The 24,474-nt window shown below is 51.4% G+C and overlaps 1 protein-coding gene across 2 annotated transcripts in view; it reads right to left on the minus strand.

The window, feature by feature from the left end:
• The window catches only part of DDX1 (DEAD-box helicase 1), a 795,552-nt gene that overhangs the window by 332,359 nt on the left and 438,719 nt on the right, over positions 1–24,474 (minus strand). The gene's annotated exons all lie outside the window — the stretch shown is intronic.

A 24,474-nucleotide genomic window follows, 5' to 3' on the forward strand; every position in this document is an offset into this window, starting at 1 on the left:
TTTAAAATGATGCCGCTCTGATGCTATTTTTCCCTGTTTTCATCACACTACCTTTATCAAAAAGACCCTGTCATGCCCAGCCATATTCCCATTGTTCTCCCTCAGAAAAGAGCCTTATTCCCGAATGGCAGGCTGTGCCAGACAAATCGGAGAAAATTAACAAAAGCCTTACTTCAGCTTCACAGAAACACGCTTCAACTTTTGTAACTAAATGTCAAAGATCATTGCTTGAAAAGGAATTCTGGCTTTCTGTGCCCCTGCCAATTTCAGGAGACCTTTGCCTTGTAAAGACTTGTGTAAAATAAGCTGGCTACAGCTACAGAACAAAATTGGGAAGTAGATGGAAGAGAAATCCCAGCAACATTTATCATGTGTCAAAATGGGCTTGTGCAAACCAGAAGAAATAAAAATGGCTGTTTTAAAAAGTACCATGTTGAACAAAAACTTGTCTGTGCCTAGCAATGTAAAGGGGTTTGTTGCTGTAGAATATATAGGGGATGTTTTATCAAACATGCTTGTTTTGATTCAGAAAACAAAACTATTAAAACTGCATTGGCTGAATTTTGTAAGCTCCAGAACAGGTTTTTCTCTGCTGGCTGGGAGAAGGCGTCCCCCAAAAGGAAACCACCAACAAAACATTCCAGGACACGAAAGTGATAATTCCTAGGTTGGAAAAATTTGACTGACCAAGACAAAGAAAGTTCACATACTCATCAGACTTTGGTCAGGGCAGGTACCTCTTACAATGGAACTCTTAGGACACGGATGTGCGAAGTGAAAAATCACACCTACTCGTGACTTCTACAGGAAGCCTCAAAGGAAATTTCTGTGACAACCCTGGATTAGGGGATGGCCTGGAAGCTGTGCCCATATATGGGGAACAATACTGAACATTTGTTTCCAAAGACTATTTTATAAATAAAATGTGTAAGCCTTTAATATTTGCCACAGGACTTTGCAAAAATTTGAAAAGTTCACAGTTTAAATGGGATTTTATGGGCTTTAATCTAAGACGTCATAGACTTCACTGCCACATAGGGAATAGAAATGGCAGGTAATTGGGTATTATAAGGAAATTATCCATGATGAGTTTGCAGATTTTAATACTTACATGCCTAATGATAATCCACACCCCTGTATAAAGTTATGGAATTTTAGGCCGAAGATTTCTCATTAAAAACGACAAAAACTGTTAAACGGACAAAACAGAGGCTCACAAACTGTAGAGTTGGACTATCATGAGCTGCATAAAATATGTAACCTGCTTATGCAATTTGTTAAGATGCTTCAACTGTATAAATGTACCATTTGTGGCAAAACTGAATTTTAGCTAAAGTATCTGTGGGAGGTTTTGAACATTGTAAAACTCACATCATAAATCTGACATCCTGCCCTTGAAATCCAACCAGCTGACAGCGAGGCGGGGACTATCACCCCTGACTAATCCAGTGGGTTAGAGGCGTGCTTAGCTAAGCCTGCCCTACCATAAACTTCTATGATGTCACTATGCATTATAAATAAGAGTCTCTGACAGGACTCCAGACACTCCTGAATTTCCTGCGCTGGCGCTCCATTGATCTTGCCGATTCCAGATTTTCACTACAAGGCCAAAGCATTGCTGATCCTGTCCCAACAAGGCCATTGATCCAGAAAAACCCACTAAATCCCATTAAAAAGGGAAATAGCTGTGGTATTAATTCTTTTGGGAAGCATCCTGAGACCAGCCTGGCTTGCTGCCCACTAACTGCTTGCCCACTAACTGCATCCAGCGGTACCTGTGCCATCCAGTGATCCGAATTGCCCAGCTGTCCTCGCCATCCAGTGACCAGAACTGCCCAGCTGTCTTTTGCCAGGTGCGCCCGCCGTGTGGTGACTAGACCCGTTGACTGTCCATAATCCCAGATTCTAAAGTGGACTGCGAGTATCCTGCATCCCATAACCCAAAGTCCACCCCATTTTGAATTTTCTTTATTCCACTCTCAAAGCAACCCTAGCCATACCCTGATAATTTTTCCAACTGCCAGAATTCTTTATGCATCTTGTCCGCGATTTCCTTCTTTTCTTCACCCCATCTTGTAACTCCTTAGCAATGTTTTGATTAAATAAATTAATTTCCCCTAAAGAACAGAGGTACACTGCGTGAAGGGTTACAACTGCAGCGTAACTTTTATATTCATGGGTGGCGTTCCTCTTTTCTAAGCCATTAAAACTAGAATAAGCAAAAACTGTCTTTCTTTAAAAAAAAAAAAAAAAAAAAAAAAAAAAAAAAAAAAAATAAAGGATTCTCACTTTTAACTGGTCTTTTTCCTAAAACTGAACATCAATCCACCCTTAATATCTCATCCAAATCTTTCACTACCACCATCCTTTCACTTTTATATTGTCCCTGTGAAACACATCTTTCCCCAGCCCAAAAACCGCATTGCAAATCAGAGTATTTCACCTGTTTTTCATAGTAACAGTTAATGGAATTTTAAAAGGGAATTAAGTAAATGGCAAGTTTTCCAACTTTTCATTTGGCTGCAGCATGCTCTAAACTTACCACTCATTTTCGAATTGCATGCCTTTTGCTGATCCATAACCTTGTGATAGCCAGTGATATAACATACATGCCATTGTGATGAAACATGTATATTATAATTGAACCACATATTCATTCATTATTTGTAAAATTCAAGTGTTATTTTAGGCCTTTGCAAAGGGTTTAAAATCTATTTTGCCTCTTATTTTATGAGGGAAGGTCGGATTTTGATTCCGTTTACTGACTTATTCCTGACTACCTGCTGCTTCTTCCTATCCACAGGAAGAAAACAGGTAACACCAAGGGCTCGTTGAGATGGAAGTCTGACGGCACCTTGGGCATGAATGAGGGGTGCGTCCTCAGCACGACCCTCGTTCCGTGTACAGCGAGGGGGAGTGACCTCTGATCGGTCCATAGAACCAGAGCTCACCCTCGAGTACTTTAAGACGAGATAGCTGCACCTTGAGGTGGATGGGGTGTGGGATTCTCATACTTCGACACCAATCAGTAAGGACATCTGAAATGGTTTGGCAAGGAGAGTCCGTTTAATGACAACTACAAGAAGGAACAAGTTACTTACCTGTAACTGTTGTTCTCCAGCATGGGTCTGGCATGGATTCACATGCTCATGAATATTCCCCGTCGTCAGGCTGGGAATCCTCGGTAAAGAAAAAACCAGTATCAGTTTCGTTTCTGATCTGTCTTTCGTAGTAATAACCAATCACTGGTCTCTGCGTCATACTGACCACAGCCAATGACTGCCCTCTACCTAAGCACCGCCTCTGGCAGCCATCTTCAGATTTGGAAGCACGTGAAGTGGCAGTATGACCAAGTGAAGAGCCGCAGAGGGGTAGGCGGGAGGGTTCGCATGTGAATCCATGCCAGACCCATGCTGGAGAACAACAGTTACAGGTAAGTAACTTGTTCCTTCTCCAGCATGGGGTCTGGCATGGATTCACATGCTCATGAATAAAGAATACATAGCAGTACACACATGCACAACCACGGGAGGTGGCAAAGGCTCAACATTAAGCATCACATCAACTCAACATCAAGCATCTTACCTCCTCACCAGGCTCACCTCAGGCGAACAGGTTGCGCAGCACTGCTTGGCCGACCCTGGACTCCTCCCTGGAATCCCGGTCGACGCAGTAGAATTTCGTGAAGGTGTGCGTCGACCTCCACGTAGCAGCCCTGCATATGTCCAGCAGGGGCACACCAGATAGGAACGCCGTGGTAGCTGCGATCGCTCTGGTGGAATGGGCTCTCGGACGGCCAGGCAGCGGTCGGTTTGCCAACCGGTGAGAGCACATGATACAGCCGGAGAGCCATCTGGAGATGGAAGCCTTCGAGAGAGCCTTCCCCTGATTGACAGGTCCAAAGTTCACAAAGAGTTGTGACGTCTTCCGAAAACCCTTCGTGCGGTCCACGTAGAACTTCAGCGCTCTAGCTACATCCAGCGAGTGCAAAGTCCTCTCAGCCGGCGACGAAGGCGACGGGAAGAACACAGGTAACACCAAGGGTTCGTTGAGATGGAAGTCCGACGGTACCTTGGGCATGAAGGAGGGGTGCGTCCTGAGCACTACCCTCGTGTCGTGGAAAGTCAAGTACGGGGCCTTGCAGGAAAGGGCCTGGATCTCTCCCACTCGTCGTGCGGAGGTGCTGGCCACAAGAAAAGCTGTTTTCCACGATAGAAACTTCAACGGGGCCGAGTGCAGAGGCTCGAACGGAGGTCCCATGAGCTTGGTCAGCACCACGTTGAGCTCCCACGCCGGGGCCGGAGCCTTCACCGGCGGGAACGATCTGAACAGTCCCTTCATGAACTCTTTCACCAGACGATGAGACCACAAGGACGTCCGCCCCGTGGTTCTGGTGTATCGGGAGATCGCAGCAAGATGAATCTTGATGGACGCGTGTGCCAGACCAGCTTTGGCCAGCGTCAGCAGGTACGGCAGTACTTGGGGAGCCGTAATCCGTAGAGGGTTAATCTTCTGTGCGCGGCACCAGACAGAGAACCTCTTCCATTTGTGTCCGTAGCATTTAAGAGTCGAGGACGCCCTGGCCTTTGCAAGAACCTCTCTGCAATCGGCCGGTATGTCGTATCCTCCAAACTCTAGCGCTGCAGGAGCCAGGCCTGCAAGTTCAGCGACTTCGGGTCGTGGTGGAGGATGGCGCCTCCTTCCCTGGAGAGTAGATCCGCGTCCGCCGGCAGCTTGATCGGCGGGGACGCTGACAAGTCCAGCAAGTCCGGGAACCATATCTGCCTCGGCCACGCAGGTGCGACGAGGATCATCCTGCACCGTGACCTCTTGAGCTGGTTGATGAGCCGGATTAGCAGAGGCAAAGGAGGGAACGCGTAGAGGAACAGGCCCTCCCAGGGGAACGAGAAAGCATCGCCCATGCTCCTCGTCTGGGGAAACCTGCTGGCGAACCTCCGGCACTTGGTGTTCGTCGCCGTCGCGAACAGGTCGATCTGGGGTGTGCCCCACCGTCGGAAGAGGCGATCCACCAGATCCTGCCGTAGTTCCCACTCGTGGCACGAGCGCAGCTCCCTGCTGAGTGAGTCGGCGATGGTGTTTTTTATCCCTGCCAGATGAAACGGCACCAGAAAAATCCCTTGGGCGACGGCCCAATGCCACAGGTCCTGCGCCTCCTTGGACAGCGCTGGGGACCTGGTTCCGCCCTGTTTCCTGATGTAAAACATGGTGGTGGTGTTGTCGGTGAAGATCCTCACCACCTTGCCCTTGAGGGACGGAAGGAAGGACCTGAGGGCCCAAAACACTGCACGGAGCTCCAGGACGTTGATATGCAGGGACTTCTCCGTCGGGAGCCAGAGTCCCCTTGCGTGCAGATTTTCGGTGTGCGCTCCCCACCCTTCCAGGGAGGCATCCGTGGTCACAGTCTCCTGGTGGGCTGGGGCCTGGAAGTCCATGCCCGCCGTCAGATGCGCGCGGGTGCCCCACCACCGTATCGCTCGTCGGAAGCTCTCGTCGAGCTTGATCCTTTCCTCGAAGCTGCCCGTCGTCTGGATCCAGCGCGCATCCAGGAATTCTTGCAACGGGCGCATCCGGAGCCTGCACATGGGAATGAGGTAGATGCAGGAAGACATCATCCCGAGGAGGGACTTGATGGACCTCACTTTGGCCGCGTCGGCCACCAACATCCGTTGCACCTTGCCCAAGATGGTCCTGGTCCTCTCCTCCGACGGGGAGGCCAGAAGGGACACTGTGTCGAGCCTCGCTCCCAGAAACAGTGCGACTTGCGCGGGCACCAGGTGGGATTTGGCGTAGTTCACGGAGAATCCCAGGTCCGTGAGGAGTTGGACGGTCCTTGCCGTGTGGACCACGGCGAGCTCCCTCGTCTTGGCGCGGATGAGCCAGTCGTCCAGGTAGGGGTAGACGTGAATCCCCTCGCGGCGCAGCTGCGCCGCCACCGGTGCGAGGCACTTGGTGAATACCCTGGGTGCCGACCGTAGTCCGAAGGGAAGGGCTTTGAACTGGTAATGACGCCCTTGGACCACGAACCTGAGGAATTTCCGGTGCCCCTTTAGGATGGGAATGTGGAAGTAGGCATCCTCCAAATCCAACGACGATAGGAAGTCTCCTTCCTCCAGCTGACCCAGGACGTGCTGGAGGGTGACCATCCGTAACTTCTGCGCCTTGATGAACTTGTTCAGACGTCGCAGGTCTAGGATGGGGCGCCATCCTCCCGTCTTCTTCTTCACGAGGAAGTATCTCGAGTAGACTCCGGAGCCCCGAAGCCTCTTTGGGACGAGTTCGATGGCGCCCTTCCTGAGCCTCGCCTTTACCTCCAGGAGAAGTTGAGGGGCGTGAAGTTCTTTCCTGGCCACGGGGGGGACGCGCGGGCACCTTCTTTGAAACTCGAGCGCGTGGCCCCGGGCCAGGGCGTCCAGCACCCAACGGTCGGTGGAGATGGACTCCCACACGCTGACGAAGCCCGCCAGCCGGCCTCCCACCGGGGTGCTTCGGTGGGGGCCCGACCCCACGGCCGGTTCAATCCTGCTTGGACGCGGCCTTGCCGCCTTGACCTCCTTGGCGACGACGGCGGGGTCCGCTAGACTTGCCTCGTCCTCTGTAGGCCTCTTGCGACGACGAGCGGGCCGCTTGACGGTAGGAAGCGAAACCGCCGCCGGAACCTTTGGAGGCGCCCTTGCCTCCGCTGCTCCGAAAGGGCGTCCGTCGTTGCTGCAGAACTCCAAGGGCCCGGGCCGTCTCAGTATCCGCCTTGATGGCCTGAAGGGAATCGTCCACTGTCTTCCCAAACAGATTGTTCCCGTCGAAGGGCATGTCCAGGACTCTGGCCTGGACGTCCTGCCGGAAGTCCGTAGCTTTGAGCCATCCACGACGTCGAAGGCAAACGCCGTTGCCCAGCTGGCGGAACCCAGTGTCGGCGATGTCCGTCGCCACGGTGATGGCGTGGTCCGAGGCCACCTCACCTTCCTGCAGGATCTCCAGGGCCTCCGCCCTCTTGTCGTCCGGCAGAAAATCTAGCAGGGGAGCTATCTTGTACCAGAGCTCCCTGTCGTAGCGAGCCACGATAGCCAAGGCGTTGGCCGCTTTAATCGTCGTCGCTGCCGACGAGATGACTCTACGTCCCATAGCATCCAATTTCCTTCCCTCGCCGTCCGGCGGGGAAGTCGATGTGGAGGCCGCACCCCCCCCGCTTTCTTCCTGGCTGCCGCGGAGACGACGGAATCCGGGGTAGGCTGCGCCCGGAGGCACAGGGGGGCCGTGTCCGGGACCCGGTACTTTTTCTCGTACCGGTCTCTTCTAGCTGGCGTCGTGGAAGGGTTCTTGAGGAGGGAAAGGCCCTCATCCCAAATGTCGTCCAACAGAGGCACTGCGAGGACCGTCTTCCTCTTGGCCTCGCGCCGCTGATAAAGGAAGCCTTCCTTTTTCTTCTCCTCAGGGCAGAGTTGGAAAAGCTCGGAAGCCCTGGAGATCATGGAGTGGAAAGATCCGATCTCGTCGGGCGGAGAAGCCCTGGCGGGAGGCGACGACGGAAAATCCTCGTCGTATGCCTCGTCGTCCGTACCCGTCGCTGCCGTGTCAGTCCCCGTATCATCCCCTCGGGTGGACGGGGAGGAGGGCTGGACGGGGCGCGACGGTTGAAAAGGACCAGAAGGTCCCGGTTCTGGATCCCCCGACGGGAGAGGTTCCTCCGTCGGTAACGGTAGCCTCGTCCTTATCTCGGAGCATAAGGACTGTATGGCCAACAAAATGGCCGCCGAGTTGTCTTGCGGCGCTGGCAAAGGGGAATCCGACGGGCGAGCAGGGGCCCCGTCGGTATCCTCGACGATGTCGTCGTCGTCACCTGCGTCGGGGTCCATTCCGACGGGCTGGCCTTCTTCCACGCCTAGGCCGTGGCTTAAGACCTCGATCAGCTCCTCTTCTGAGGTTGAGGCCGAATCTACGACGACACCCTGCCCCCCCTTCTTCCCCACGGAGGGTTTCACGGGGGTCCTATCGATGGGCACAAAAGAAGACTCCCTCCGAGGAGGCAGGGAGATTCTGGGCCCCGAGGTCGCCACCACTGGTGCAGCCTCCACAGGCTGAGCCAGGGCCGCCGCGACCGTTTCGATAGAGGGCTTGGTCGGATGGATCAAGGCCTTCACCACCTTAGGTGCGCTCACCGCCTTATCCTTGAGGGAGGGGGCACTGCCACGCTCCTCCTCTGCCTTAGAGCTCGACCGGGGCCTCTCCAGGAGCTTCGCCGGGTGCTCGGCCTTCCTCTTACCCGACCCAGAGCGTTGGCTCGTGGTTGATGGTGCCGGGGAGGGTGCGCCCTGCCTGGCGCCCGTAGAACCCGACCGTTCGGCGCTCCCGGTGCCAGCGGACTCGCGGTGCTTAGCCTTATGTTGGGCCCCCGTCGCCGGGGCGCCCTCAAAGGTCTTAGAAGACCGCTCGGATTTCTTCTTCTTCTCGCCAGACGGGCTCTTACCCTCCAGCCAGTTGGCGAGACGTTGATGGCGGTCCTTCATGGTCCGTTCCGACATGTTGCCGCAAAACGCACAGTCCTTCTCCACGTGCGTCTTGTCCTCATGAAGGCAGTAAAGGCAGAAAGAGTGTTCGTCCTCCTTAAAGACGTTCTGCAGCTGGCATCCAGGGCAGACCCTGAACAGCTTTCCGGGCGTCGAGCTTCCCTTCTCCTGGGCCATCTCCGAGACCGGGCCTGAGAAGCTTCTGGAGTCCTCCGAAGTGTAGCTCGACGAAATCTTCACCCTTGAGGGGCACAGACGAATCCGACACGGGTCCCCGTTGATCGGATGTAGGATCGGTGGAGCTTGAGGCTCTTTTGACCGAAAGAATCAAAGTTTTTTGTGAAAAAGCGCGAAAAATAGCACTAACGCTCGAGAGCAATAGCACGAGGATCCCAACACATGAACGTGCGGTAAAAATCTGAAGATGGCTGCCAGAGGCGGTGCTTAGGTAGAGGGCAGTCATTGGCTGTGGTCAGTATGACGCAGAGACCAGTGATTGGTTATTACTACGAAAGACAGATCAGAAACGAAACTGATACTGGTTTTTTCTTTACCGAGGATTCCCAGCCTGACGACGGGGAATATTCATGAGCATGTGAATCCATGCCAGACCCCATGCTGGAGAAACAGGGAAACCTTGAGATCAACAATGATGCGATGGTCCGCCTCGCTTCATCTCCCAACAATCTTCATTCAAACAATAGTTTGAGTAAAAATTCATCATCATTGACGTGTAACACTCAAAAGTTTGTCATGCAATTCTATTGGTTGAAAAAGGTTACTTCGGTATAGGTGCTATATCTGTATATGGTAATGGAGTGTGAGGATTGGATAACTTCTTATCGGGTGGGCGTCTACGCCCTTCCCTCTAGCATTACTTATGCAACCGTAACTTCAAGTACGATGTCTCATTGGCTCTACCATCTATAGGACCTTAGATTATTTGTCCCACTGTGATTGGGCTGGCTACAACCCTAAGCATAAATCTACACTTTAATTAGCAGCATTCAGAATGGTCACCCAGATGCATTATACCCCAAGATTTACCCTGCCTCCCTTCCATCAATCAGTACTTTAGGGATATGTGTCAATTAGTTGGCTGAGGATGGCCTCGAAACTGTAGCTTCTTGTCAGGAAAAGTTATGGTATCTCCTGCTTTGGGTGACATCAGACGTTGGTACCTCTCCGCGCTTGGCTGGTCACGTGTTAGCACACCGTGAATCAGCTTTGTTTTCCTTCTATTTGTGCATTTAATTCTCCTTTTCGGCCGCCACCTGCCTGGGCCCCCTTATCTCGACCTTCACGGGGCAGGCTGCTCTGCTCTTAAGTTTTGATTCTCCGAACTTACTGTTCGCCTCCCTCTCTTGGTTTGACCTAGATTTCCCAGGCATGGCCTGCTCCTTGACGAGTTTAGATTCCGCCGTCTCTTCTCGTTTTAGCTGGAAAAATCCTGGCCTGTAGACCCTTAATAACTTGGGTTAATTCTGCTTTTGTATAAAGTGGACTGCACTTATATAATATGCTTTGTTGAGGTAGATGTATGGTTGGCGCTTGCCGCTCTATTCTTCAACTAAGAATAGCAAGTCGCAATGTTTTCTTAGCTTCTTGCGTTACAAGCCTATGTACAGGCGTTCAGCTGGTTGAATACTTTCATCCTGCTTTACCGTTACTTTTCTTTATATTTCACCATCGTCTCTTCTTCTAGGTCTGTGATATTCTTATCCATGGTGTTTCGTCTGCGTGTCATCTTTTGGTTGTCGTTCTTCATCTGTACGTTTGTCCTGGCACTTGTGACGTCATCGTCTTCCATTAAGGCCCTTTGAGTTTTTTCTGGGATAATGTTTAACCATTCTTCATTTATTGTCATTTGCAGATATGGTTGTCTCAATGGATATCTTACTGCCCATGGTTGTCTGGTTATTGCCGCTTCACTAGGTATTGGTCTTCTGATTGGCACTGGACAGAGCCCTAGTGCGGCTCTCTGCTGGTTTATTTGCTCACCGTACGTCACATATCTCGGTTTGAATGTTTCTGGTACTTCCAAATGGGCGACTGGAGTGCAGGCCATATTTGGGACCTTCTCTACACAAGTACGGAGGCTTACAGGAGAGGGCCTAGGTCTCTCCCACTAGTCGTGCGGAGGTGATGGCCACCAGAAACACTGTCTTCCACAAAAGGAATTTCAGAGGCGCCGAATGCAGGGTCTCGAACAGAGGACCCATGAGCCTAGTCAGCACCACATTGAGCTCCCATGCCGGGGCCGGGGCCGGAGCCTTCACCGGCGGGAACAAGCAGAAAAGTCCTTTCATGAACTTCTTAACAAGGTGATGCAACCACATTGACGACCGCCCCGGATCTCTGGTGTAGCGGGAGATAGCCATCAGATGGCTCTTGATATAAGCGTGTGCTAGCCACGCCTTGGCCAGCGGCAGCACTTGAGGGGCCGTATTCTGTAGAGGGTTTATCTTCTGTGGACTGCACCAGACGGAGAACCTCTTCCGTTTATGCCCGTAGCACTTAAGAGTCAAAAAAGCTCTGGCCTTGGCAAGTACCTCCTTGCAGTCCACCAGGATCTCTTATCCTCCAAACTCTAGCGCTGCAGGAGTCAGGCCTGCAGGTTCAGCGACCCTGGGTCGTGGTGCAGAATCTAGCCTCCTTCCCTGGCGAGAAGATCGGCTTCTGCCGGAAGCTTGACTGGAGGGGACATTGACATGTCCAGAAGGATCCGGGTACCATATCTGCCTTGGCCACGCCGGTGCAATGATGCTCATCCTGCACCGGGACCATATGAGTTGACTGATGAGTCGCAGAAGCAACAGTGGGAACACATAGCGAAACAGACCATCCCAGGGGAATGGGAACGCATCCCCCATGCTCCCTGGCTGGGGAAATCTGCTGGCAAATCTCCGGCACTTGGTGTTCGTTGCCGTCGCAAACAGATCGATCTGGGGATTGCCCCATCGTCAAAACAGTAGGTCCACCTGATCCTGACGAAGTTCCCACTTGTGGCAAGAGTGCAGCTCCCTGCTCAGTGAGTCGGCAACAGTGTTCTTCACTCCTGCTAGATGAAAGGGTACCATCCTCTGGGAAACAGCGCAGTGCAATAGGTCCTGCGCTTGCTTGGAGAGCCAGGGATCTGGTGCCCCCCTGCTTCGAATGTAGAATATCGTGGTGGTGTTGTCGGTGAAGACCCGCACCACCTTGCCCTTGAGGGATGGAAGGAATGACTTGAGGGCCCAAAACACGGCTCGGAGCTCCAGATTGTTGATGTGCAACGATCTCTCCTCTGGGAGCCACAGGCCTTTTGCATGGAGATTTCCGGTATGTGCGTCCTATCCGTCCAAGGAGGCATCAGTCGTCACCGTCTCCTGATGCGCTGGGGTTTGAAAGTCTGTGCCTGCCGCGAGATGCACACAGACACCCCACCACCAAATCGCTCAACGGAATGTCTCTTTGAGGGTGATCTTGTCCTTGAAGCTTCTCGCCACTTGCATCCAATGGGCGTCGAGGAACTCCAGCAGTGGCCGTTTCCGCAGCCTGCACAATTGCACAAGGTATATGCATGACGCCATCATGCCGAGCAGGGACTTGATGGACCTCACCCTGGCCACTTCCACGGTCAACAGCCGTTGTACCTTGCACAGGATGGCTTTTATCCTGTCCTCCGACAGTGAAGCCAGGCGTGCCACCTTGTTGAGTCTGGCTCCCAGGAACCGAGCGTCCTGCGATGGCTCCAAGCAGGATTTAGCATAGTTTATCGAGAACCCCAGTTCCTTGAGCAGGCGGACGGTCCTCGCTGTGTGCTCGACGGCGAGTTCCCTTGACTTTGCTCGGATGAGCCAATCATCCAGGTAGGGGGTAGACGTGGATCCCTTGCAGGCGCAGCCACGCCACCACCGGTGCCAGGCACTTGGTGCAGACCCTTGGGGGAGACTTCAAACCAAAGGGAAGGGCCTTGAATTGATAGTGCCGCCCTTGGACCACAAAGGGCAGAAACTTGAGATGCCCCTTGTGTATGGGGATGTTGAAGTAAGCATCCTCAAGGTCCAGCGACGACAGGAAGTCTCCTTCCTCCAGCTGTCCCAGCACGTGCTGAAGGGTGACCATCTGGATCTTCTGGTATTTTATATATTTGTTGAGGCGGCAGAGATCTAGAATGTGCTGCCAACCGCTGGTCTTCTTTCGGACGAGGAAGTACCACGAGTATACTCCAGAGTCTCAGAGCCTCTTCGGGACAAGCTCTAGTATGCCCTTTTTCAGCATGGCTCGTACCTCCAGCAGTAGTTGTTGAATGTGGTTTTCTTTCCTGGCCAGAGGTGGAAAACGGGGACACCACCTTCGGAACTCGAGGGTCTGTCCGTGGGCCATGGCATCCAACACCCAACTGTCGGTGGAGATGGACTTCCACACGCTGACAGATTTCGCCAGCTGGACTCCCACCGGGGTGCTCGGGTGGGGGCCCAACGTGAAGGCCGGTTCAGTCCTGCTTCGTCAAGGCCGTGCCACCTTGGGTCCCTTGGCAACAACGACGGTACCCTCCGGCCTTGCTGTGGCCTCTGTAGGCTTCCTGGGACGAAGAACGGGCCGCTTGACAGTACGAAGAAGAGCTGCCACCAAATCTTTGGAGGCACCCTGTGATTTGCCTCCGGGGGACCGAAAGGATGGCTGTTGTTGCTGGAGTGTGCCTAAGGCACGGGCCGTCCCGGTGTCTGCCTTGATGGCCTGCAGTGACTCATCCACCGCTTTGCCGAACAAGTTGTCTCCGTCGAAGGGCATGTCCAGTACCCTCGCCTGGATGTCCTGATGGAAGTTGGTGGCCTTCTGGCGGAACCCGGTGTCGGCGATGTCCGTGGCCACCGTGATGGCATGGTCGTCCAGCTTCTTCCCCTCGCTGTCCAGTGGGGAAGTGGAAGTTGCCGACCCTGCAGATTTCTTCCTGGCCGCTGCGGAGACCCGAGTCCTGGGACGGCTGCACTCTGTGGCACATCGGTGCAGAGTCTGGAACCCGGTATTTCTTCTCATACCCGTCTCTGTCACGACCCTCGCCCAAAACCCCCTCTGGCAAACCCATTGGCCAGGTGGAGTCAGGACTCGGGCCTCTAGAGCCTGACATCCTCTTCAAAAGCCCTCATGGGGCCAGTCCTGGCGCCTATGGCGCCAGGCTCATACACCATGAAAAACAATGTGCTTGGGAACTACTTTATTGTATTGTCAGCCAACATGGAGGCATCCACATAGCTTGGTTCCTAAGAACCAAGCTATGCGGTCTAGTGTTTTGGGTGTGGCAGCCTAGGGACGACTTTACATGGACTATTTTGTTGGAGCTACTTAAACCACACCCGAGCAAGACAACACACTTTGCGTTACTTTGCAGCTTGCAACGTGACGCTCACCGTGTCCGGCTATTCCCTTGAACCTCGGAGAAGCAGAACCTGCAAGGAGACAAAGGGATCATCATTAGCAGCAGCATCTTACCTGCAGTCTTCATATTTAAACAGTCGCAGCTACTGAGAACAGCTTCCTCGAATCTGCACGCCTCCCGGACAGAACGACCTGAAAGAGGAAGATAGAGGCAACATTAAAGAAAGCAGTAGAGACATTTACAAATTACGAACTGCTCAAAAGGCTTACCTGGCTGGTCGCCTCTCGGCTGGCACCACTCCGGACATTCCACTAGCGCTGAAGAACACTGCGACCTACAAGGAAGGAAAACACAGGTTAGCAAAGGCAAGACTTTGCAGCGTTGCGCATAGCGCTTACTTACCGCATCTTATCGCTCTTAATGCGCCATCATTTACCAGCGGGGCTCAACCAAGCCAGTTTGCCGCGGCTGAAGCTCCACATACCTAAGGGAGAAAAAAAAGACATTTTAAACAAAGAAAGGCATGCAGGATAGCAACAAAACTAAAGAACAGCAATAAGACCTACCTGAACAATATCAAACGGGCCGGCATCAGTGAAGTAACTGGACCGCACTCGCCCATGAAAGACAACGCGCCCCTGCAAAGAAGGCAGGATGGAGAGCACGCCTAATTCTACCACAAGAACATTCCCAGCAGACCATATCAGGGCAAAGCTGAGAAGCATACCGGCGAGTAACCCGGCTGGGTGGCGTCCCGGTGGATACCAGGTGAGCATAACACTCTGGCCGGGGTTGTGGATGGGTTCTTCAGGAGGGACAGCCCTTCGTCCCAGATGTCGTCTAACAGCGAGTACGGTCTTCCTCTTGACCTCTCGTTGCTGATAAATGAAACCCTCCTCCTTTTCCTTGGGTTTGAGCTGGAACAGCTCCGAAGACCTAGAGATAATGGCGTGGAAGGATCCGGTCTCATCAGGGGGCGGGGGGAGCCCTGGGTACCAGCGACGGGAGATCCGTTCCATCATCCGTATCCGGCTCCATCTCGTCCCTCGGCGGAGGTGATTGAGGGAAGGTGTGGTACGGTGAAGAGGATGGACGCGTCTCCTCTTAGTCCTCTCCGACGGTCCAGGCGCCGGATCGGCCGTCGGCGTGGCAGCATTGTCCGTATCTCCGTGCACAGGCTGTGCAGAGCTTGTAGGATGTCCTCCGATCTGTCCGTCGGTGGTAGAGGTGGTTGCCCCTTTCCAACGACACCTTTTGTGAAAGCATTGCTGGTCGCAGAGCGCTCTAACCGCGCCCAGCAATGCCCACTAGACCACCAGGGATCTGTTTTAGAAACGGGGGGGATGTAGGGGATGCTTGCAGTAAGCAACCCTCCCCCCCCTGGTCCCCAAAGCATGCGGGAAAATATGGATAACCCTGGGGGCAGATGGCTGATCTGCCCCCAGGGAAGGGGGCAAATTGGAAGACTCTACACCCATGCCCACAAACTCTGAAGTTAGCAGCTTGGCTTCTGAGGTCATCGAGTTTGGACACCTACAGCTCCCTCAGAGGTGCATGGACATACTCAGGGAAGCTAGGAAACCTAACACACGTTATTGCTATGCCAGCAAATGGAAATGTTTTGTCATCTGGTGTAATTCCAAGGGCATCGATCCCATTGATTGCTCACCCACACACATTGTGCTGTACCTAACCCATCTGTTGGACACAGGGTTAGTCTTCAATTCCCTAAAGGTTCATCTGGCTGCACTGTCAGCCTAAACCACATGACAACAAAAAATGTGTTGTGGTGGAAGATACCGGTGATTAAGGCCTTTATGGAAGGGGTTAAGAGGATTTATTCTCCCATTTCTCACCCAGCTCCTGGGTGGGACCTAAATGTGGTTTTCACCAGGCTCATGGGAGCTCCCTTTGAGCCTATGCATTAAGCAAGTCTGAAAGACCTGACTTATAAAAACGGCCTTCCTAGTAGCTATCACTTCTATCGGAAGAGTTAGCGAACTACAAGCACTTTCTGTTCTAGACCCCTCTGTTACAGTCCACAATGATAAGGTAGTTCTGCGCATGCACCCTAGATTTGCGCCTAAATGCATATCGAAGTTCCATGTGAACCAGTCCATTGAACTACCTGCCTTTTTCCGGAATCCCACAAGCATGGCCGAAAGAACCCTACACACACTGGATGTGCGCAGGGCAGTCATGTTTTATCTGGAAAAGACTAAACCACTGAGGAAAACAAACCAATTTTTTGTTTCAGTGGCAGCTGGTAGAGAAGGTGATCCTGTCTCTAAATCAGCTATCTCAAGGTGGATTGTCAAATGCATCACAATATGTTACACTCTTGCCAAGAGAGAGCTGCCCTTCAAGCCTAGAGCACATTCTACTCGAGGCATTGGGGCATCCATAGCATTAATTGCAAATATTCCCCTAGAGCTCATTTGCAAAACGGCAACCTGGAGTTCTGTACACAACTTTACAAAACACTATTACCTAGACACTCATTCTAGGTCCGATTCTCAGGTGGGACAAGCAGTATTAAGACATCTTTTCTCTACTGTTCCTTCTCACAACCCACCTCCAACTCCGGGTACTGCTCGCTAGTCTATGCACACCATGTGATTCTAAGCAGATTAACAAGCATCAGAAGACATGCATTACTTACCGTAATAGCATTTCTGATGATCGCATCTGCTTAAATTCACATGCGCCCTCCCTACCTCCCCGCTCGGGGTGGAAGGAACATAGACGTCTTACTACTTTCTCTCTTTATGTACTCACTAAAGCCTTGGGCTCCCTCATGGCAGAAAAAAAAACAATCTGAGGGAATATGGCGCGTGAGGTATTTGGGTACACTACACGTCACGATAGGGATAGTGTTACAGACACGCCTATGCAGACGTCCCCTTTCGGTCCCCGAAAGGCAAGATGCAATACTCCGAGGTTACCACTAGATGTCGGACTATATGCACAGCATGGGATTCTAAGCAGATTAACAAGCACCAGAAACTTTTATTTATGCCTAGTGCAGCTCTTAAGGCGTTATTTTGAAGAGTTTGTAACCTCTGGATAACAGCTTTGTTAGCACTGCTGTAAAGAGCATTGCAGTAATCCAACCTAGAGAGTATGAGTGCTCTAGCCAGAATCATGCAGCTGTTATTTTAGAGGAATGGCTTGCCAGCTGCAATGACCTTGCAAGTGTAAGCCGTGGTGGAGGCCAAAGATTTTACTTGTTTGTCAAAGGACCTAGTTGAGTCTAAGTAAAATCCAAGGGTTTTTACCTCCTTAGATACCCTAATGATGTTTCCATCGATGGTGAATGAGGAATATTCATGGCTTAGTTTAAAGAGGTTGGAGTGTGTGCCCAAGATTATCAGCTCTGTCTCATCGTTCAGGCATAGACCGTGGTTGTCCATCCATGCTTGAATGCTGATATACCCTATTCACCCACACCGAGTCCTTGCCATGATCCCCTGAAAGAGGGAGGAGAATCTGTTTATCATCTGCATAATTAGTGTAGGTGATACCCAGAAGGTCCAGATCATCGAACAAGTGTTTGGTGAATTTGTTACAAAGTGTGGGGGAGACATACTGGATGGGGGTAGGATCCGCTGCTGCCGATTGGGAGCACACCCTCATGGTCCTTTCGCTCAGGAATGATTCTATCCATCGGATAGCCTCTGTGGAGAAGTGAGCTGCTGAGTCCAGGTGTCTGCCCAGGACCATGTGATCAACTAGGTCAAATGCAGCTGAGAGATCTAGAAGTAGGATAAGGGCAGTCTTCCCTTTATCTCTCAGCTCATCGATCTGTGTTTTTAAGTCAATCAGGGCCGTTTCCGTCCCATGTAGTGGGCGAAAACCAGATTGTCTAGCTCCCAGGAGTTTGTGCAGTTCCAAGTATTTTTGTATCTGGGTGTAGGCTACTTTAACAAGTATTTTAAGTAGAAATGGTACCGTTGTAATGGGGCGGTAGTTAGTGGGAATGAGCTGGTCAAGAGTTTGCTTTTTTAAAAGTGGAAGTACCCAGGATTGTTTAAGGTTGGCCAGAATGGTGCCAGAGGCAAAGGATGCATTAATCAGTTTGGAAATAAATGGCGACAGATCTCTAGCGGCATCTTTTATAATTTGAGCAGGACAAATGTCACCTTTTTAATTGGAAGGTTTAAGAGATAGAATAGTTTTCTCTACTTCTAGGATCGTGGTTTTGGTAAAACTGAATCTGGAGGTCTGGGCAGTAGGTTTTGACACACGAAAGGGTGGTGGCCTCCGCCTCCCACACCAAGTGGAAAGGGGGGCAACCCCTTGTAGCCCTCCCTGGGGGCAGATTTCTGTCCCCAGGCAGGAGTACATGAGGTGGCCCCCCATCCAATTGGAGGGGGGCCACCAGGAATAAGTGTGCAGGCCCCGCAAAGGATGGGGCCTGCAGGTTAGGGCTCTCCTGGGGGCAGATGGATGATCATCTGCCCCCAGGAGGGGATACTGGGGGGGAATTAAGTGAACAAATAGAAAAGTGGGTTAGGGGTGGGTCTGGGGGCCACCAGAGATTTTTTTTTGTACATGAAAGGGTGGTGGCCCTCTCCCTCCCACCCCAAGTGGAAAGGGGGAGGGGGACATCCGTTGTTTTTGCCCCCAGGCAGGAATACATAATGTGGCCCCCATCCAATTGGGATGGGGCCTGCAGTTTAGGGTCCCCCTGGGGCAGATGGGCACCCATCTACCCCATCTGACCCTAGGGAATGGGCCTTAGGAAGAAAAAAAATAAGGGAAAAAAATGCATGGCGTTTGGGGGGGGGCGGGGAGTGCCCCCTCCACTAGACCACCAGGGAATTATATTTATGGAAAGGGGGTGTCCCTCCCCCACCCAAAATGGACTGGGGGCCATAGTATGCACCTCTCCCTGGGGGCAGTTATCTGCTCCTAGTAAGGGGCATCTGACCCCAGGTAGGGCTGCATGAGATGCCCCCGTCTTATCCGCCTCCAGGGAGGGCTGATTGAGATGGCCCCCCTTTCATTTGGTGTGTGGGGGGGGGAAGAGGGCCACCCCCTTTACACTGGAAAATTCCCCGGAGGTTCAGGGTGCCCCTCAGCCCCCCCTAAAGTGTAGTGTACCATTTTCAATTTTTTATCAAGGTTCCCTTGGCACAGATGGGCACATTAGTGTGCCAATCTGCCCCCAGGGTGCCCAAACCTTACTGCCCCACCCACTGGGGGGCCTGTCCCACATTTTCTGGTGGCCCCCACCCCAAATGGGTGGGGGGCACCTCATGCAGGCCTCCCTGGGCCTCCTACAAAAACGGCTGCATGAGGTACAACCCCCCTTTATTTGGGGTGAAGGGGGAGAGGGCCACTACAAAATGTCGGACAGGCCCCCCCAATGGGTGGGGCAGTAGGTTTTGGGCACCCTGGGGGCAAAATAGCACACTACTGTGCCCATCTGCGCCAAGGGGAGTTGTGTAAACAAAGGAAAAGTGAAAAGGGTAGACAGCATTTTAAGGGGGCTGTGGGATACCCCAAACCGACGGGGAATTTTCTAATGGGAAGGGGTGGCGGCCCCCTCGTCCCCCACCCACAATGGAGTGGGAGCCATGTCACGCAGCCCTCCCTGGGGGCAGATATCTGTTCCTAGGAAGGGACACCTGACCCGAGGGAGGAGTGCATGACAGGCCCCCCTTTATCTGCCCCCGGAAGGCTACATGAGATGCCCCCCTCCATTTGGGGTGGGGGGGAGGTGCTCCCCCCCTTTACATTACAAAATTCTCTGGCGGTTTAGGGTGTCCCTCAGCGCCCCCCCCCCCTTAAAGTGTAGCCTACCATTTTCAATTTTGTTCTTTGTTTACCAAACTTCCCTTGGAGCAGATGGGCACATTGGTGTGCCACTGTACCCCCAGGGTGCCCAAACCCTACTGCCCTATCCATGGGGGGGGGCCTGTCCGACGTTTTGGGGTGGGCTTCTTCCCCCACCCCAAATGGAGCGTGGGGGGGCACCTCCTGGGGGCTGATCTCTGCCCGTAGGAAGGGGCAAATGTCTTTTTACTGGGGGATAGGGGGGTGAGGTTCAGTAGACCACCAGGGATGGCTTGCAAGGGGGGGGGGGGCATGATTGGAAAATATGAGTGTAGATTTGTTTTTGCTGGGGTGACCATAGGTAAAACGTTTTTTGTTTCGTTGACAGCTTTTTCTACGCGAGCAGCTACAACGTTATGAGAGTACTGTTTTTTTATTATTCTATGGTTAGGACCCACTTTCAGTGGGGTGGGTGAGACTGGGGGTGGATTGTTGGTGTGGGTGGGAATGGGCCGTCTGGGAAGATATTTTGGTGGGCTGGGACACAATTGCAAGGGCAGGCCACAAATTGCCCGCCATGCCAACATAACATTGGTGTTTCCCTGGGAGCGGATGTCTCCCATGTGAGTTATCTGTCTGCAAGCCCAGGCTGCACCGCTGGGTGTGCTACCTTACAGATGTCACCTCCGGATGTCCAGCCAGAGCTCCAGCAAAGTCAGCGGTAATATCCCTGGCCTTGGGCACCCTTCTCCCATGTGGGTCTTTGGCGGGGCTTGTGGGTAATACACTCTGGGGAGATTTGCGCAAGTCAAGACATCTTTGGATTCCCACCGGTGTCCTCTTTTCAGAAATGCATGGGGTTCCCGGTTTTCCTAGGTGGCTTGGACACCCTAGGCCCATATCCATATGGTGTGCTTCTAAAAAAATTCTGAAATTCAGCTGTCGGAAAAGACTTGGGGTTAGCCGTGTTTTAGGCTTTCTCCTTAGCGCCCAGATAGGTGCACCCACACATGTGAGGTACCGTTTTCATCGGGACACCTGTGGGAACGCGAGAAGGTAGGACATGTGTTGTTGGCGGTGTATTTCGGTGGGTGAGCTGAGTGGAATCTGTGTAAATCGGGTTTTTTTTGCCACATTTCGGAATTAGCCGGGGTTTCTGGGCAATACATTCTGGGCCGATTTGCGCAAGTCAGACCTCTGCGGACTCCCGCGGATGTCCTCTTCAGAAATCCATGGGGTTACCCGTTTTCCTTTGCGACTTGGACACCTTAGGCCCATATCTGTATGGTGTGCGCTTGAACAGAATTCCACAAATTCTGCTGTCGGAAAAGACTTGGGGTAGCTGCACCCACACGTGAGGTACAGTTTTCATCGGGACACCTGTGGGAACGTGGGAAGGTATGACATTTGTTGCGTTTGTGGTTTTCATAACGTTTCGACCCATTTGCTGGTGACCTTTGTCACACAACACTTTCATTTTCCAAATGCGCCCTACATGTAGTCGCTGCTTTAGGCACCATACACTTTTGTAACCTGCACAAGTCACCTACCCTTGAAAAGGTCTGGCTGTGCTCTTTCAAAAAAAATGTATGCTTGCCGTTCCTCACCACATTGGTTTTCCTGATTTACACATAAGTACGTCTGTTCAGGCCGTAAGCATAAAATTCCTGTGTACCATGGCTCAGTTTTTGGCTTGTGGTATTGCTTGTTTTGTGAAACATTACAAAAAAATGTGTCATTTCCTAACTGCAACAGTCGGGGGAATGTAGCGGAGAATTGTTTTTCTCAAAATTCCTAGAAGCCATTGCTGACCAGACCAACCATGTCCACCACATACCTTTTTTTCAGTAATTTTCCCGCTTTTTCCCCCAAACTATGGAATTTTCCCCTGCCTAGTACTTGCCTGACCTGGCCAAAATCGCCTACCTCTCACAAAACGAGAGATAACCACACCAAAATAATTTCTTTTCGTTTCAACTCAACCTGTTCTTGAAAGCCATGGAATTGGGGAATTCAGCATAGCAAACCATCCATTTGTTCCTAGCTCTTACAATGAAAAAAACACATGCTTCTTTGTACATCATTTTATTGGCATTTTTTTAAAAAACACAAAATGTTTGCCCTTTTTGGTTATTTTCTCACACCCTACAGCAACCTAGGATTCCTGGGTGGAGTTACGACGGCCTACATGTGGCGAAAAAAGGGGCCAAAGTTGGCCGAGCTAGCTCATGTAACAAAAAAGTTACAAGGCATTGAATGGCGATATACCGAAATCACCAAAAAAGGCCTTGCCACTGGCGGGGTGGGGGAGACCCATGGCACTTAAAGGGTTAAGCAGGTTTGTCCCATTCATGCACAGCCTAGCTGTCACTCAAACAGGACTGAGTGCATTCAGGCATTCCTAAAGACAAAGGACAGGGGCGTTTGGGGATCCTCCCTCACTTCCTGCCCTTCCAGACACACTGGAGCCAGAGGTGGGTTTCAGTACTGAAGCCCAAAAAGGGCTCAAACCTGGCTTGGCGTGCAGACTAAAACCCAAGTAAGACCTCAAACAGAAAATATCGAAGAAAACACGGCCATTTTGACAAAATGGGCACCCATGGGTACTGTACTGCAGCTAAGGGTTCAGCCTGCGGTAGAAAAGCACAATGGTAGGATAACAAACCCATTGCCACCAGCCATTTAAGTATGGAGGGTAACAAAAATGTTACATGAAAATTTAGGATAAGGGGCTACTAGGTAACCCCCCCAGCACTCTACATAAAACCGGGCGTGCTGGACCTACAAAGAGAAAAAGTAAAGTCAATTTCACTTTACTATTCTTGGGACCAGTAGTTCACACAAGAAAAAGGTATTTAAACCCAGAGAAATCTAAAGGACTTCTCTGACACTGCACTGTGTGTCACCATACAAAAAGCGGTCTATGGAGTTTGTCAGACTCCAAAAACAGAGGAACCAATCCAAATTAGGTCAAAACACGAGAGTGAGCAAAAACAAAATCACTACAAGGTTAAAATCAAAAAGTCCTAAAGTCCAGCAAAAGAGCTGGGAGTCTAAGGTTGAAGGGAACTAGCATAGAAATAAGAATTCTCCCTAAACAATTGGCAGTATGACTATGAAGAGGCGCAGAGGATTTGAGGGAGGGTTTGCATGTGAATCCATGCCAGAACCATGCTGGAGAACAATAGTTCCAGGTAAGCAACTTGTTCCTTCTCCAACATGGGGTCTAGCATTGATTCACATGCTCATGAATAACTAACACGTAGCAGTACAACATTACACAACCAGGTGGCAAGTGTAAGGAAACTCATGGTGGCAAAAGTAAATAAAGACAGACACAAGTGATCACAGTTCAAGGGTGTTTAACTGTTTAAATGGGCGAGAAAAACGCCTAATCTAAACCTAAATTTAAGATGGCGGCAAGCTACGTCAATCAAATAATAATAAGGCACCCCTATTGGCGTTTTGTAAAAAACTATTGCCAATCCTTACCGCTAACTAACAAAATAGTGTGGGAGAATTTATCAGAAAGGAAAAAAGGGTTCTCAAAATAATAAGACAATAGTATGGCTGGGGTCTCCCTCCCCCATGTTTTTAGCACAGGACAAGGCGGGACTCCTGAACACAGCAGACTCCTGGGCCTTGCCAGAACGAGGTTACACTTAGTTTCCAAAATATCAGGGCCTTCTGTGGCCAAGTCTCTTTTACACAAAGTCTCTTGCCTCAGAGGACCGGATGTGTTACAATCAACAAAAACAAAAGTTCCTTCAATACATTGTCATGGGGCAATTACTCTTTGCCTAAGGATCCCCCTGTGCCAGGCTCCGATCCTTCGTACAACGTGAGCCTCCCTCCGTCGGGTTCACTACGGCCTTTCATTCACAATGTAACATTCCAGAGTCTCAATATCTTTTTAAGCAACCATTCACTGTGGTCAACCCTCACCCGGATTCACTTTTGTCGACACAATGTTCACGGGTGTATTACTGTTCACCCCAATTTGCAGGCATCCCTCAGCTGGGTTCACATTTGCCAAATACACAGTTCACTCTTCTTTCTCACAATGTGGGATTCACTTCCTTTTTGTCAACGTGTCAGACTTTTCATCGTACAAGGGGGTTTGACCCGACCCTTGTATAACCCCTCTGACTCCTCAAGCCGGCCTCTCCTATGGCCTCCTGTCACTTGTAGTTTCAACAAAGGGGACCAGCTAGAGTCCTTTGAATGAGCGCTCATGTGGCGCCTTACCACTCTGAAGCTGGTCCTTCACTGTATTTTCTTCCAAGATCAAACACACAAAGTTCTTTGTTTCCAAGTTCATGCAATGTTGGTGTTCGCAACTTTGGGCTCAGCACAGTCCGGTTTGCAATCCGCTCTCTGATTCACTGGCTGTGTTGAACCCGTTGGCGTTTCTTGCCTCTGGAGTCAAGGACGGTACCATGGTAGCAAGCATGTCTCCACGCCTTGGTTATCTGTTGCTAGTGGGCTCCGGGGACCGTTGACATCTGATACACCACACGCCAGCTGGACTCCCTGGTCTTCAGATTTCTCTTTGAGGCTTTGCGGGTCTGAATTGAAAAGGGCAAGGGAAATTCCCTCCTCCTCGTCCTTTCAGGTCTCACCGCCTTTCTCCTCAGTTTGAACAACCGGTGCGTAACAGCTGCTTCCGCATGCATTCGGCCTTGCTCGTAGTGTGCTCTTGTGCTCTGCCTTTTATCCCAGTGGGGAAGAGAAGGGGCTTTCAGGTGTGTGTGTGTGCAATTGTCAATTGCCTGTTTTTGACCGACCCTTGTCTTGGGACATGTCGGG

This window comes from Ambystoma mexicanum, chromosome 4p (assembly GCF_040938575.1).
Source record: "Ambystoma mexicanum isolate Mex_15411 chromosome 4p, UKY_AmexF1_1, whole genome shotgun sequence".
Taxonomy (NCBI): Eukaryota; Metazoa; Chordata; class Amphibia; order Caudata; family Ambystomatidae; genus Ambystoma; species Ambystoma mexicanum.